This window comes from Prionailurus bengalensis, chromosome B2 (genome assembly GCF_016509475.1).
Source record: "Prionailurus bengalensis isolate Pbe53 chromosome B2, Fcat_Pben_1.1_paternal_pri, whole genome shotgun sequence".
NCBI classification, from domain to species: Eukaryota; Metazoa; Chordata; class Mammalia; order Carnivora; family Felidae; genus Prionailurus; species Prionailurus bengalensis.
This window is the reverse complement of record NC_057349.1, coordinates 146,202,497-146,216,149: the sequence shown is the minus strand read 5'-3', so window position 1 is coordinate 146,216,149 and position 13,653 is coordinate 146,202,497. Positions and strand designations below refer to the sequence as shown.

Genomic DNA, 13,653 nt, shown 5'->3' with positions numbered 1-13,653 from the left:
CCCTCAAAATATACATGTTGAAGCCCTAACCCCAAGGTGATAGTTTTTGGAGATCAGGCCTTTGGGACGTAATTAGGGTAGATGAGATCATGAGGGTAGGTAGGGCCTATGGGATGGAATTAGCAGTTTAAAAAAATGTAAAAAAAAAAATTAAGTTCATTTATTTTTGAGAGAAAGAGACAGAGTGTGAACAGGAGAGGGGCAGAGAGAGAGGGAGACACAGAATCGGAAACAGGCTCCAGGCTCTGAGCTGTCAGCACAGAGCCCGACACCGGGCTCAAACCCACACAAGTAGTAAGATCATGGCCTGAGCTGAAGTCAGACACTTAACCGACTGAGCCACCCGGGCACCCCTAAAGATTTTTTTTAATGTTTATTTTTGAGAGAGAGAGACAAAGAGCGCACAAGTGGGGGCAGGGGCAGAGAGAGAGGGAGACACAGAATCTGATGCAGGCTCCAGGCCCTGAGCTGTCAGCACAGAGCCCCATGGGGGGCTTGAACTCATGAACTGAGAGATCATGACCTGAGCTGAAGTTGGACACTCAACCAACTGAGCCACCCAAGCACCATGGAATTAGCAGTTTTCAATGAAAAGTAAGAGTCTCTATGTCCTTGCACTGAGTAAGGAAAGGACATGAGGACACAGCCATGAGTCACACTATCTGCAACCAGGAAGGAAGCCCTCCCCGGGAACTGAATTGGCCAGCACCTTGATCTTGGACTTCCAAGCCTCCAGAACTAGGAGAAATAAATTGTGTTGTTTAAGCCACCCAGTCTGTGGTATTTTATCACAGCAGCCAGACCTAAGATGCCACCTTAACATTAATGCCTAGTTTGGGGTGATAAGGTACAGGATTGTGGTGGGTCACTGGGAAAAACCTTGCTCCCTGATAAGCAAAAGAGATACCAATGACTAATATTCATTTTTAAAAGCTAAACACATCATGATTAAATCACATGCAAGAATGTAAGGATGATGTAATATTACAATATCATCTATGCATAAATTAACATTAAATTAACATTAAAATAGTTATAAAAACCCTTATGATCATTTCAAAGATACAGAAACTATCTTCGATAAATTTCAACAATTATATAAAAGAAAAACCCTTAGTAAATTAAGGATATATTGCTATTGTCCTCCAGTTATCCTATGCTTTCAATATAGTTCTAGGCAAAATCCCAAAAAGATTTTCATGAAACTTGACAACTTATCCTAAAATCCCTATAGATGGTAAGAGACCAAGAATGTCAAAGAGGATGATAACAAATTGGTGAAACTCACCTTACCAAATATCAAGATTTTTAAAGCTACAACAACTAAGACAGTATGATACTGGCTCAGAGATAGATAAATTGACCAATAAGAAGGAATAGAGAGTCCACAGTTACTATTTATAAACGGGATTGAATGGATGGCTCTCCATTTGGAACAGACCAAATTAAAGCCTTAACTCTCATCTTAAAAAATGAATTAGTGACTGAATAATTAATAATCTGTGGAACATCATAAGAAGAAAACATGTTCAAGAAAACTTAACATATCAGGGTGAAAAAAACATTTCTGAAACTAATCAGGAAATACACAAATCACAAAAAGAGATAACTAAAGAGATAACATAAAAAAAGATAACTATAATTGCTTAAAATTAAATTTAAAATTTCTATACATCAAAAGAAAAAAAAACTATGAAGACAAGTCACAAACTAGAAAATATCTTGAGTTCATATCCAGAAAATATGCATATCCAGAGTATACAACTATAAAGAATACCTATGCAACAATAAGAAAAGGACAACCCAATAGAAAAAATGGGCAAACACTAGTAATAAGCATAGCACAGAGGAAGAAACTTATCTGATTAAAAAACTATGGAAAAAAAACCTCATATGACTATAAGAGAAATGCAAAATTAAAACAAGGTATCATTTCATACCCTGAGGATTAGTACAATTTTGTCTGATACCACCGATGATGATTAGGATTTAGGAAACAAGAGTTTTCATTAGCTGCTGCTGACAGTATAAATATGCACATATTACTCTGGAAAGAAATTTGACAAACTCTACTAAAGTTGAAGCTACACCTCATTATTCAGCAATCCACCTCAGGTGAACTTTGGCACAGGTGCATAATAAACTCTACAGAATGATGCAGTATTGAAATGTAGAAACCTAACAGTCCCTCAGTAAGAGAATGAATAAACACACTGGCTCATTCATGCAATGGGAATATGATACAGCAGGTAAGCAAATTTCCTCCAAGTGTTCCTGCTATCACAGGACATGCATTCCTGAAAATCTACCTGTTCTGCAAAATCACTCATTAAAAATAACAAGGTGTATGGGAAAAATAATGTTTAAAAGCCCATAAAAACCTATGCAATTTTGTAACCAGAGCACTTAATAATCATTCTAATAAAAAGTTATCAGCACAGTTAATTCTTAACCTTTGGAAGTGAAATACTGCAGCAAATATACTGCTGTTCTTTTAAAGAAAATGATGACAGGAGATGTTGTAAAGATTTACAAAGTAGGGTAACACTCCAACACTTTTAAGAGCAAGTATGCAAGGGGAACAGGAGGAATGATACTTTCTGCATCACTTTGAATTACTCTGTTGATATGCTGTGTTCGGTTGTGCTAGTATACTTTTCACTCAGCTGCTCTTACTTGGTGGCATAAAATTTTAACAACATGGGGCAAAAACGTATGAACCTCCTACTTACACTGATATCATTCCCCCATTTGTGAATTGAATATGAGCTAAAAGGCAGTGGAGAAACATGCCCTGTAACAGACTAGCCCAGGTATAAAGGTAACCTGAAGAACAATACCTAAATTTTAATTATATATATACACATACACATTGCCATAAAATGTATGGATGCATGTATATGCACTACATTATTTGGGAATGATATATATAAACTATAGGATCCCAGTTACTTCTGGGAACGGAAGAATAGAAGGATGGAAAAGGAAGGAGGAGGTAGCTCTTCTAGTAAGGATTTGTTTATTTTTCTATAAGATCAGAAATTTATTTAAAAGAATACGATGTTATAACAAAACATCATTATTTATTAAATCTAGATAAATATATGCCTATTTTATTTATTTTTAGAACGTTTATTTATGAAGGAGAGCAAGCAGAGGAGGGGCAGGAAGAGAGGGAGAGAGAGAATCCAAGCAGGCTCTGGGCTGTCAACACAGAGCCAGATATTGGGCTTGACCCCACTAACCATGAGGCCATGACCTGAGCTGAAACAAAGAATCAGATGCTTAACCGACTGAGCCACCCAGGTGCCCCAACATACCTATTTGATTATTTTCTATACTCAGTTTCCATAGTATTAAAATGTCCTCTGGAAGATTAAACTGGTATAAAGATAAAAATTAAAATCAACATTCTGGATATGAATTAATGGGAGAGATCAGTATCAACAGTTTCTAAACATATTACCAAATTAAAATACTTAAAATTGTGTTACACTGGCTAAAAATTTCTCTAAAATATCTGGGTATTATGTATAATTACAAACAAACCAACCAACAAGAATAATACAATCAGTGGGAAATAGAATATTGCTTAGTAAACATCTTCAAAAAAAAGTTATATGGAAAATAGTTTTTTGAGATCTTTCCTTAATAGTATCCTCCCAAATGTTCTGAACCATTATTAAAGACTAATTAAATCAACCCCAGAAGAATAAGAAAAATTAAATCAGAATCTTGGAGGGTGAGGCTGAGGAATCAGTATTTTTTTTAAGTTCCCCCGGTGATTTCAATTTGCAACCTGAGAACTATGACATTAGATGTTTCCATCTATTTCTAATACGTATCATGAATGGGTTCCAGAGGTTTCACATATTCTTTTTTTTTTTTTTAACATTTATTCATTTTTGAGAGTGAGAGAAACAGAGCATGAGCAGGGGAGGGGCAGAGAGAGAGGGAGACAGAATCAGAAGCAGGTTCTAGGCTCCGAGCTGTCAGCACAGGGCCCGATGCGGGGCTCGAACCCACAGACTGCGAGATCATGACCTAAGCCAAAGTCGGACGCTCAACCGACAGAGCCACCCAGGTACCCCTCACACATTCTTTTCAAGTGTTCATGGAACAGTCTCCAGAACAGATTGCATGTTAGGCCACAATGCAGGCCTCACTAAATTTAAGAAGACTGAAATTATATCAAGCATCTTTTCTGAACACGATGGTATGAAACTAGAAATCAATTACAAGAAGAAAACTGGAAAACGCGCACACATACTCACTCACCAACACATGAGGCTAACCACTATGTTGTTATGCAACCAATAGGTTAATGAAGAAATCAAAGATAACATCACAAAATACCCTGAGACAAATGGAAATGGAAACACAATTTTCTAACATCTAGGAGATGCAGTGAAAACAGTTCTAAGAGGGAAGTTCATAGCAACACAGAACTAGTTCAAGAAAACAAGAAAAATAACAAATAACAACCTAACTTTTACACCTGAAGGAAACAGAAAAAGGACAAAGCCAGAAGTTAGTAGAAGAAAGGAAATAATAAAGATCAGAGTGGAAATGAATGAAGTAGACACTGAAAGGACAATAGAAAAAAGATCAATGAAACTAACAGCTGGTTCTTTGAAAAGATAAACAAAATTAATAAACCTCTAGCCAGACTCATCAATAAAAAAAGAGGACCCAAATAAAATCACGAATGAAAGAGAAGTTACCATCGACACCATGAAACACAAAGGGATCAAAACAAATTGGAATTATATCAACAAACTGGAAAATCTAGAAGAAGTAGATACATTTCTAGAAAAACACTATCTTCCAAGACTGAATCACAAAGAAATAGAAAATATTAATAGACTGGGGCACCTGAGTGGCTCAGTAGGATAAGCATCTGACTTCAGCTCAGCTCATGATCTCACGGTTCGTAGTTTCTAGCCCCACAAAGAGTTCTGTGCTGACAGCTCAGAGCCTGGAGCTGCTTCAGATTCTGTGTCTCCTTCTCTCTTTGCCCCTCCCCAGTTTGCTCTCTGTCTCTGTCTCTCTCAAAATTAAATAAACATTGAAAAACATTTTAGAAAATATTGATAGACTGCAAGTAATACAATTGACTAATTAATTCAAAATCTCTCATAAATAAATAAATAAATGTATGTATGTATGTATGTATGTATGTATGTATGTATGTCCAGGACCAGACAGCTTCAAGTGCCTGACTTCTGATTTCAGCTCAGGTCATGATCTCACAGTTTGTGACTTCAAGCCGCTCATCGGGCTCTACACTGACACTGTGGGGCTGCTTGGGATTGTCTCTCTCCTCCTCTCTCTGCCTCTCTCCTGCTCATGCACATGTTCTCTCTCTCTCAAAAAGATAAATAAAACTTAAAAAAATTAAGGAGAAAGGAATACTTCCAAACTCATTTTTACAAAACCAGCATAACTCTGACACCAAAACCAGAGAAAGACACCACAAAAAGAAAGACAATTTTAGGCTAATATATCCCTGGTGAATATAGATGCAAAAATCCTCAACAAAATATTAGCAAACTGAATGCAACAATGTGTTAAAAGGATCATATACCACAGTCAAGTGGGATTTATTCCAGCAGTGCATGGATGATTTAACATCCACAAATTAATCACCCTGAGAAACCACATTAACAAAACTAAGAACAAAAATCATGTCATCATCTCAATAGATTCAGAAAAAAAATTTGACAAAATTCAACATCCACCTATGATAAAAAAACTCTCAACAAAGTAAGAAAAGAAGGAATGTACCCCAACATAATTAGAAGCCATATATATGACAAACCTACAGCTAACATCATATTCAATGGTGGAAGGCTGAAAGCTTTTCCTATAACATCACAAACAAGACAAAGATGTCGACTTTTTTTTCACCATTTTTAATATTGGAAGTCCTAGACAGAGGAATTAGGCAAAAGAAAGAAATAAAAGACATCCAAATTGATAAGGAAAATGAGGGGCGCCTGGGTGGCGCAGTCGGTTAAGCGTCCGACTTCAGCCAGGTCACGATCTCGCGGTCGGTGAGTTCGAGCCCCGCGTCGGGCTCTGGGCTGATGGCTCAGAGCCTGGAGCCTGTTTCCGATTCTGTGTCTCCCTCTCTCTCTGCCCCTCCCCCGTTCATGCTCTGTCTCTCTCTGTCCCAAAAATAAAATAAAAAACGTTGAAAAAAAATGATAAGGAAAATGAAATTACAGATAACATGATACTATATATAGAAAATCCTAAAGACTCCACCAAAAAACTATTAGAACTAATAAATGAATTCAATAAAGTTGCAAGATACAAAATTAACAGAAATCAGTCATATTTTTATACACTAAGAATAAGCCATCAAAAAGAGAAATTAACAGTCCCATGTACAGTTGCATCAAAAAGAATAAAATACCTAAGGGCATCTAGGTAGATCACTCGGTTGGGCTGTCAACTCTTGGTTTTGGGTTCAAGCCCAAACGGTTTGTGGATTCAAGCCCCACGCTGGGCTCCATGCTGTTGGCACGGAGCCTGCTTGGGATTCTCTCTCATTCCCTCTCTCTCTGCCCCCCCTCCCCCACCACACTCACTCTTTCTCTCAAAATGAATAAACTTAAAAAAAAAAAAAACCCTTATGTATGCACTTCATTAAAAAAAAAAAAGAATAAAATACCTAGGAATAAACTTAACCAAAAATGTGAAAGACATATTCTTTGAAAACTATAAGACACTGATGAAAAAAAAAGTTGAAGATGACACAAATAAATGGAAAGATATACCACATTCATAAATTGGAACAATATTGTTAAAATGCCCACAGCACCCAAACAATCTATGGATAAGTGCAATCCTCATCAAAATACCAATGGACATTTTTCACAAAAGTAGAAAAAAGAATCCAAAAAATTTGTATGAAACCACAAAACGTCACAAATAGCCAAAGTAATTGTGAGAAAGAACAAAGCAAGGGGTATCATGCTCCCTGATTTAAAATAATACCCAAAGCTACAGTAATAAAAACAGTATGCTAGTGGCTCAAACACACACACACACACACACACACACACACACACACACACACAGAGACATAAATCAATGGAACAGAATGGAAAGCCCAGAAATAAATGGACACACATATGGCCAAATAATCTATGAAAAAGAAGGCAAAGAGATACAATGGAGAAGATGTAGTCTTTTCAATAAATGGTCTGGGAAAACTGGATAGGTACATGCAAAAGAATGAAACTGGACCACTGTCTTGTACCATATACAAAAATAAATTCAAAATGGATTAAGGACTTGAATGCGAGACCTGAAGCCATAAAACCACTAAAAGAAAACATAGGCAGTAAGCTCTTTGACATAGGTTTTACCTATATTTGTTGGACCAGTCTTCTTAGGTATAGGCAACAAATGCTAAAATAAACAAATGGAATTGCATTAAACCAAGGAGCGTTTGGACAGCAAAGGAAACCATCAATAAAATGAAAAGGCAACCTATGAATAGGAGAAGATATTTGCAAACAATATATGAAATAAGGAGGGCTAGTAGTCAAAATATATAAAGAACTTGAGCAACTTCATATCAAAAACAATTAGAAAACCCAACTAGAAAATGGGCAGAGGACTTGAATGGACATATTTCCAAAGAAGACATATAGATGGCCACCAGGAGCACTAAAAGCTGTTCAATGTTCTATGCTCAATATGTAATCATCAGGGTAATGCAAGTCAAAACCAGAATGATATATCACTTCATAACACCTGTGAGATCAGCTCTTATTGAAAAGACAAAATATAAGAAGTGTAGGGAAGATCTGGAGAAAAGGAAACCCTCACAAGTGTTGCTAGGAATGTAAGTTGGTGCAGCCACTATGGAAAACAATATGGAAATTTCTCAAAAAATTGACATTAGAACTACCATATGATCCAGCAATTCCACTTCTAGGTATTTATCCAAAGAAAATTTAAAAAAATAATTTGAAGAGGTATAGACACCCATATGTTCATTGCAGCGTTATTTATAATAGCCAAAATATGGACACAATTTGTGTCCATTGACAGAGCTCTGAGCTCTCAAAACAGAGCATGACACAGAACTCAAACCCACAAACTGCAAGATCATAACTTGAGCTAAGGTCAGATCGACTGAGCCACCCAGGCTCCCCAAATATATATATGTATATGTGTATGTGTATACGTATACATACACATATACATATATACATATGTGTGTGTGTGTCTCAAAAATGAATAAACATTAAAAGAATTTTTAAAAAGCGCAACAGTGCCAGATTACTTAGGATCTTACAAAAGAGGAAGAACTTCAACTTTCACTAGGAATGAGGAGATGTTGAAGTGTTTGAGATAAGAAATGCCATGATCTGGCTGAATTTTAAAGAGATCGTCTGAGTTCCTAAATCAGGGGAGGGTGGTTAAAAAGAAAAAGACATATAATAATTAGGGCAATATGAAAGAGGCAGAAGATGAGACGAGAAGGGTAGACTTGCTTACCTTCATTCATCAGATACTTAGTGAGTACACAATTAGGTACTGGTTAGGATGAAAAAAATTAGTTAGCCATAGGTTCTGCCCTCAAAGGAAATTTACAGAAGACAAAACATGAGCCAAAAATAACCATCATACACAGTAGAAAACAATGAGCAAAGGATAATTTTCCATCTTGGTTGACAAAGAGGGAGAATTAGGAAGTCTTCTCGAAGCAGTTGGCATTTTAGCTGGCCACAAAAATAAAAGTTCTTGACAGCATGGGTTCTGCCTTTTCTAGACTGCTCAACTGCCAGCACCTAAACAGCATTTGGCACGGCGATCAATAGATATTCGTTACATAATGTGTGAAGGAACGTGTGTGTGTGCGCGCGTGCACGCAGATATGTAGGAAGGAGGGCATTTGAGCAGAGGGTACAAGATAAGTGAAATCGCAACAATGAAAGGTTAGTGTTCAATTTGGTGGAAGGAAATGAGAATAGAGGGAGATGAAAATAAACCTTAGAATAGGTTACATCACAGAAGACCTTGCTGGTTTGGTGGAGGTGCCCTGGTTTTCTCTGAGCAGCGATAAGAGGGGAACTTTACTGGGAAGATGAATGTCGTAATACTGATGGACGCTTGAGGCAAACAACCAAATGGTGGATGGAATCTAGAGACCAGTTTGGATGAATATTGTAAAAGCCCAGACAAAAGGTGAGGAGGTCCCCTCATCGTTAGTACTTCCACCGTGCTGAGCAAATACTTCTAAGCCTTACCACGGACAGACATGTATTTACATGTCCTGCAATTACTTTGCTTGTTTATTTCCTTTTCTTCACTAGCAACAGAGCATATTTACCACTGGTGGTGTACACTTTTTTTTTAAGTTTATTTATTTTGAGAGAGAGAGAGAGAGAGAGAGAGAGAGAGAGAGAGAGAGAGAGTGAGGGAGGGGGAGAGAGAGAGGGAGAGCAAGAATCCCAAGAGAGGGAGAGAGAGCCTGACACAGGACTCGAACCCACGAACCATGAGATCATGACCTGAGCCAAGATCAAGAGGCAGACGCTGAACTGACTGAGCCACCCAGGCACCCTAAGGCGGTGGACACTTCTAATTACCACGCTCACTGCTACTATTCCTTTTTCCCCTTATTACAGTAATAAAATACCTCAACTTTCAGCTAGACACAGAGCTACCAGTCAGAGACTACAGTTCCCAGCCTCTCTTACAACTGGATATGGTCATAAAAGTAAGTTTTTGCAACCAATTTGAGCAGAAGTGACAAGTGTAACTTCTGGGACACACATTTCTGATGAAGCTGCTTGCTCTCCATTTCTTCCTGCCTCTTCTTACAGGTGCTCCCCCACCCCCCTCACCATGCCTAGGTAGGTGCTGGACATTGTGCCCTTTTGTAGGTATATAGCTTTCTTAGCCCTTTTCCTGATGGAACGTGTGGGGGCCTGGGAGTTCCTGCAAGGGTGTGTTTTTCATAGGTTTTTGTAGAAAGGGAAAGTATAGGCCTATGACCAAATTCTGGCCAGTGGGATGTGAATGAAAGTGTGGTGTGGTGCCTGGGCCAGGCCTCCAAAAGGGAGCTTGCTGCTGCTGCTTCTTTCTTTCTTTTGAGGGTAGGGATTTGACCCTGATGGTGGTGACCCCACCTTGACCGAGGACATCATCCGACAGGATACAAAGCAATATACAAGCAGTGCCCAACAAACTTGGACCTTTCTATGCAATAGAAACAACTTCCATTTTAGTTAAACTATTGTTATTGGGTCTCTGTTAAAGCAGCCAAGTCAATACCTTAATATATAATGTATAAATGTTGACCATTACCACTATGTGTTGAATGAATATATGATTGGTAAGTATAAAAGTCTCTACATATGTAACATTAAATAATTATTTCTCGGGGCGCCTGGGTGGCGCAGTCGGTTAAGCGTCCGACTTCAGCCAAGTCACAATCTCGCGGTCCGGGAGTTCGAGCCCCGTGTCAGGCTCTGGGCTGATGGCTCAGAGCCTGGAGCTTGTTTCTGATTCTGTGTCTCCCTCTCTCTCTGCCCCTCCCCCGTTCATGCTCTGTCTCTCTCTGTCCCAAAAATAAATAAACGTTGAAAAAAAAAAAAGAATTATTTCTCCCATTCCCCTAAGCTTTGAACATAAAACATATGCCTGTTGAAAAGGAAATCTACAGTATAAAGCTTAAGCTGAAGTCAATCTGTATCATCATAACTAGGGCCTACAGCCTAACTTCATTTATGATAAAGTGTATTAGCACAGAAGGCATCTATTGTCATTTGAGATTAAACCAGTGCAACACTGAACTACTGGTTTCTGGCTATAGATTCCAACATACCATGAAACAAGGCCTTTACAGGGAAAATGGAACATGAAATCTTCAAATTCTGTATCTTCTACCACTCTTTTTAGGCACACATAACAAGATGAATTTGATATTAGTCTCTGACTTCAGGAATTTTGTCATTGCTTGTTTTCAAACAGAATGCAATAATAATTTCAGGGAAGTAAAGGAAGAAGCTTACTTGACATTGGGTCTTAAAAACCTAGCCATTTATGCTTATTATTATTTTATAATTTTTTTATTGATATATATATATAGAGAGAGAGAGAGAGGGAGGGAGGGAGAGAGAATATGACTGTTCAGATAGGGATTTCTGTTTGCACAGCCCATCTGATCAAATCAGTTTATGATCAAGTGTATATATTTATGCTACTAGAACATTCTCAAAGAAACACTGGGAATCTCCATAGACCTCTTTGGGGCGCAGTTGCATACATCTTTTGTGGAGGAGCACTGGAATGGTGACTCATTTAATTAGGAAGTTTCTGAAAGAGGCAATTGAAGGGAAGTCTCAATGCCAGAAAAACGATATAGGTGTCCACACTTGGACAGCAGTTGTAATCAAGAGAAGCTGGAGACTGGCATGTTATTTTCTGAATAGAAATAAACCTTAAGAAAGAGAGAGGGGTATTCTGACATTTTAATGCCAAAGGTTCACATTGCTGAAGACAGAAATGGTGAAAGGTAAATATTGGAGATAAAAATGAAAAGTTTCACTTCCTATACCCCTGAAGTTATTTTGTATAAACGGTATCTTTCTTTTACCAAGCCTTTATTATTGTGTGGTAGTTTTCTTCGGAGGACGAAGGACAGGGACTTTGTTTTGCTGATCCCAAATGTTCCTAGCTTAGCAAAAAAAAAAAAAAAAAGAAAAAAAAAAAAAGGAAAAGAGATGGAGTTTTTGCTTGAATGAATGAATATGTGGATAATATCTGCATTTATGAATTGTGATTTCTCACTAAATAAAGTGAAAGAAAGAATGACACATCCTGTTCTGAGGCTCTTAATGGAAATACAGATATAACACTAAGAGATTTTCTCTAAAAATGCAAAATCAGAGGATATTTAACTCATGTAGGTTGTTTATAAAGAAGGCTTCTTCATAATCAATTTTTTTTTGCTATTTTAGTTTTATAAGCATATTTACTATATTGGGCAATACTGAAATACTTAATTTTCCAGGAACTATGACTTTAGGTATAAGGCTATGTTAAAAAATAAACATGATTATAAATAAAAATTTAGGAAAAAAAGAGAAAATGACCAATTTTTTACGTGTCTGTGAAAAAATATAACATTGAAAAAAATGACCGAGGCGCCCGGGTGGCTCAGTCGGTTGAGTGTCAGACTTTGGCTTAGGTCATGATCTCATGGTTCTTGGGTTCGAGCCCCACATCGGGCTCTGTGCTGACAGCTCAGAGCCTGGAGCCTGCTTCTGATTCTGTCTGTCTCTCTCTTTCTCTGACCCTCCCTTGCTCATGCTCTGTCTCTCTCTGTCTCTCAAAAATAATTTTTTTTTTAAATGTAAAAAAAAAAAAAAAAAGAAAAAACGACCAAGATTATAATTACAAATACTGTGTAGAAGAAAAAACAATTAATTAGCTTGAATGGTGATCGTATTCTATATTGCTGATAAATGAATCATCTGGACTCCCATGACCACCTATTCATGGGGAAAACATGTAAAAAAGATTGCAGGTTACAACAAGCAGGGATTTAATCTACTTTCATGAATTTTACCTGTTGTAAATCAAGTGACACACATTCCAATAAGCTAAATATCATTTTGTGTACTAATATGGCAATCTGACCTAGGGATCTAGAGGTAATCTGTTTCGTTCATGTATTTTAAGGATGCAGTTTAGGAATAAGGTATTAGGTTTCCAATATTTGTATAAAAGAGATAATGTGATACTGGAAAACAACACTATTCATTTAACACAGTGAGCTGCTATACAATAAGTCAGATGCTCCCAGAGTGTAAATTATACAAATTTGAAAGCTGCATTTATTATTAATATCTCATTCCTAGACAGGGGCTTGCTTAGTCTGTCAGTAGTAAAACCTGGCTTAGCATACCAAATCTAAAGCTGCTTAACAAGTATGAAAGTTTTTTTAAAACCTTTCATGCATGTAGCTAATTCACTTGTGTGCATTTTTAAACCCTTTCTTTCCCCTAATAGTATTGAGAATATTTTTACAATAGCAATTATAGAAATTAAATATGAATTGTAGTAATAGAAATACTTGAACTGAAGCTTGGATTGTTTAAATTTATCATTTAAAAGGTCTATCTGGAAATAGACTTCATATTAAATTGCCTATCAGTGCTCTAACAGGCTGAAATTATTTTGTAAGAAAGAGGGTTGTTAAAGTAAATGTATGGATATGCTAAAACTTCTTAGGGTGAATTGATGAGATTTCTTATTGTAGATGATTTAATGAGTTTATGTTTCTGGGTGCACGTCAGCACATGTCACATTTTGCAAGACTTTATGATTTCTAAGAACTCGCCTTCTATAAGGTCCTTTGCTGAGGAGTGGGGCTAGATTAGGAATCAAATAGGGAAAGAGGGTCTTTTTTTTTTTTTCCGTGTAAATAGTAATTTTGGATGGTCTAGAAACCATGAGTTATTAGGCAGGTGCTTATCAATGAGTATAGTACCTCACTTGCCCGAGATCCTTTCTGACGACCTAGCCTGGACCTGCACACTCTGGTGGGCACCATCTGCAGAGTAATTGCCATTTTTGCCAAAGACCACCCAGGACAGAGATTCAGAATCCATCACAGGG

The 13,653-nt window shown here is 37.4% G+C and overlaps 1 protein-coding gene across 1 annotated transcript in view; it reads right to left on the bottom strand.

Moving 5' to 3' along the window:
• PACRG (parkin coregulated) overlaps positions 1-13,653 on the bottom strand; it is a 510,981-nt gene that overhangs the window by 496,772 nt on the left and 556 nt on the right. The gene's annotated exons all lie outside the window — the stretch shown is intronic.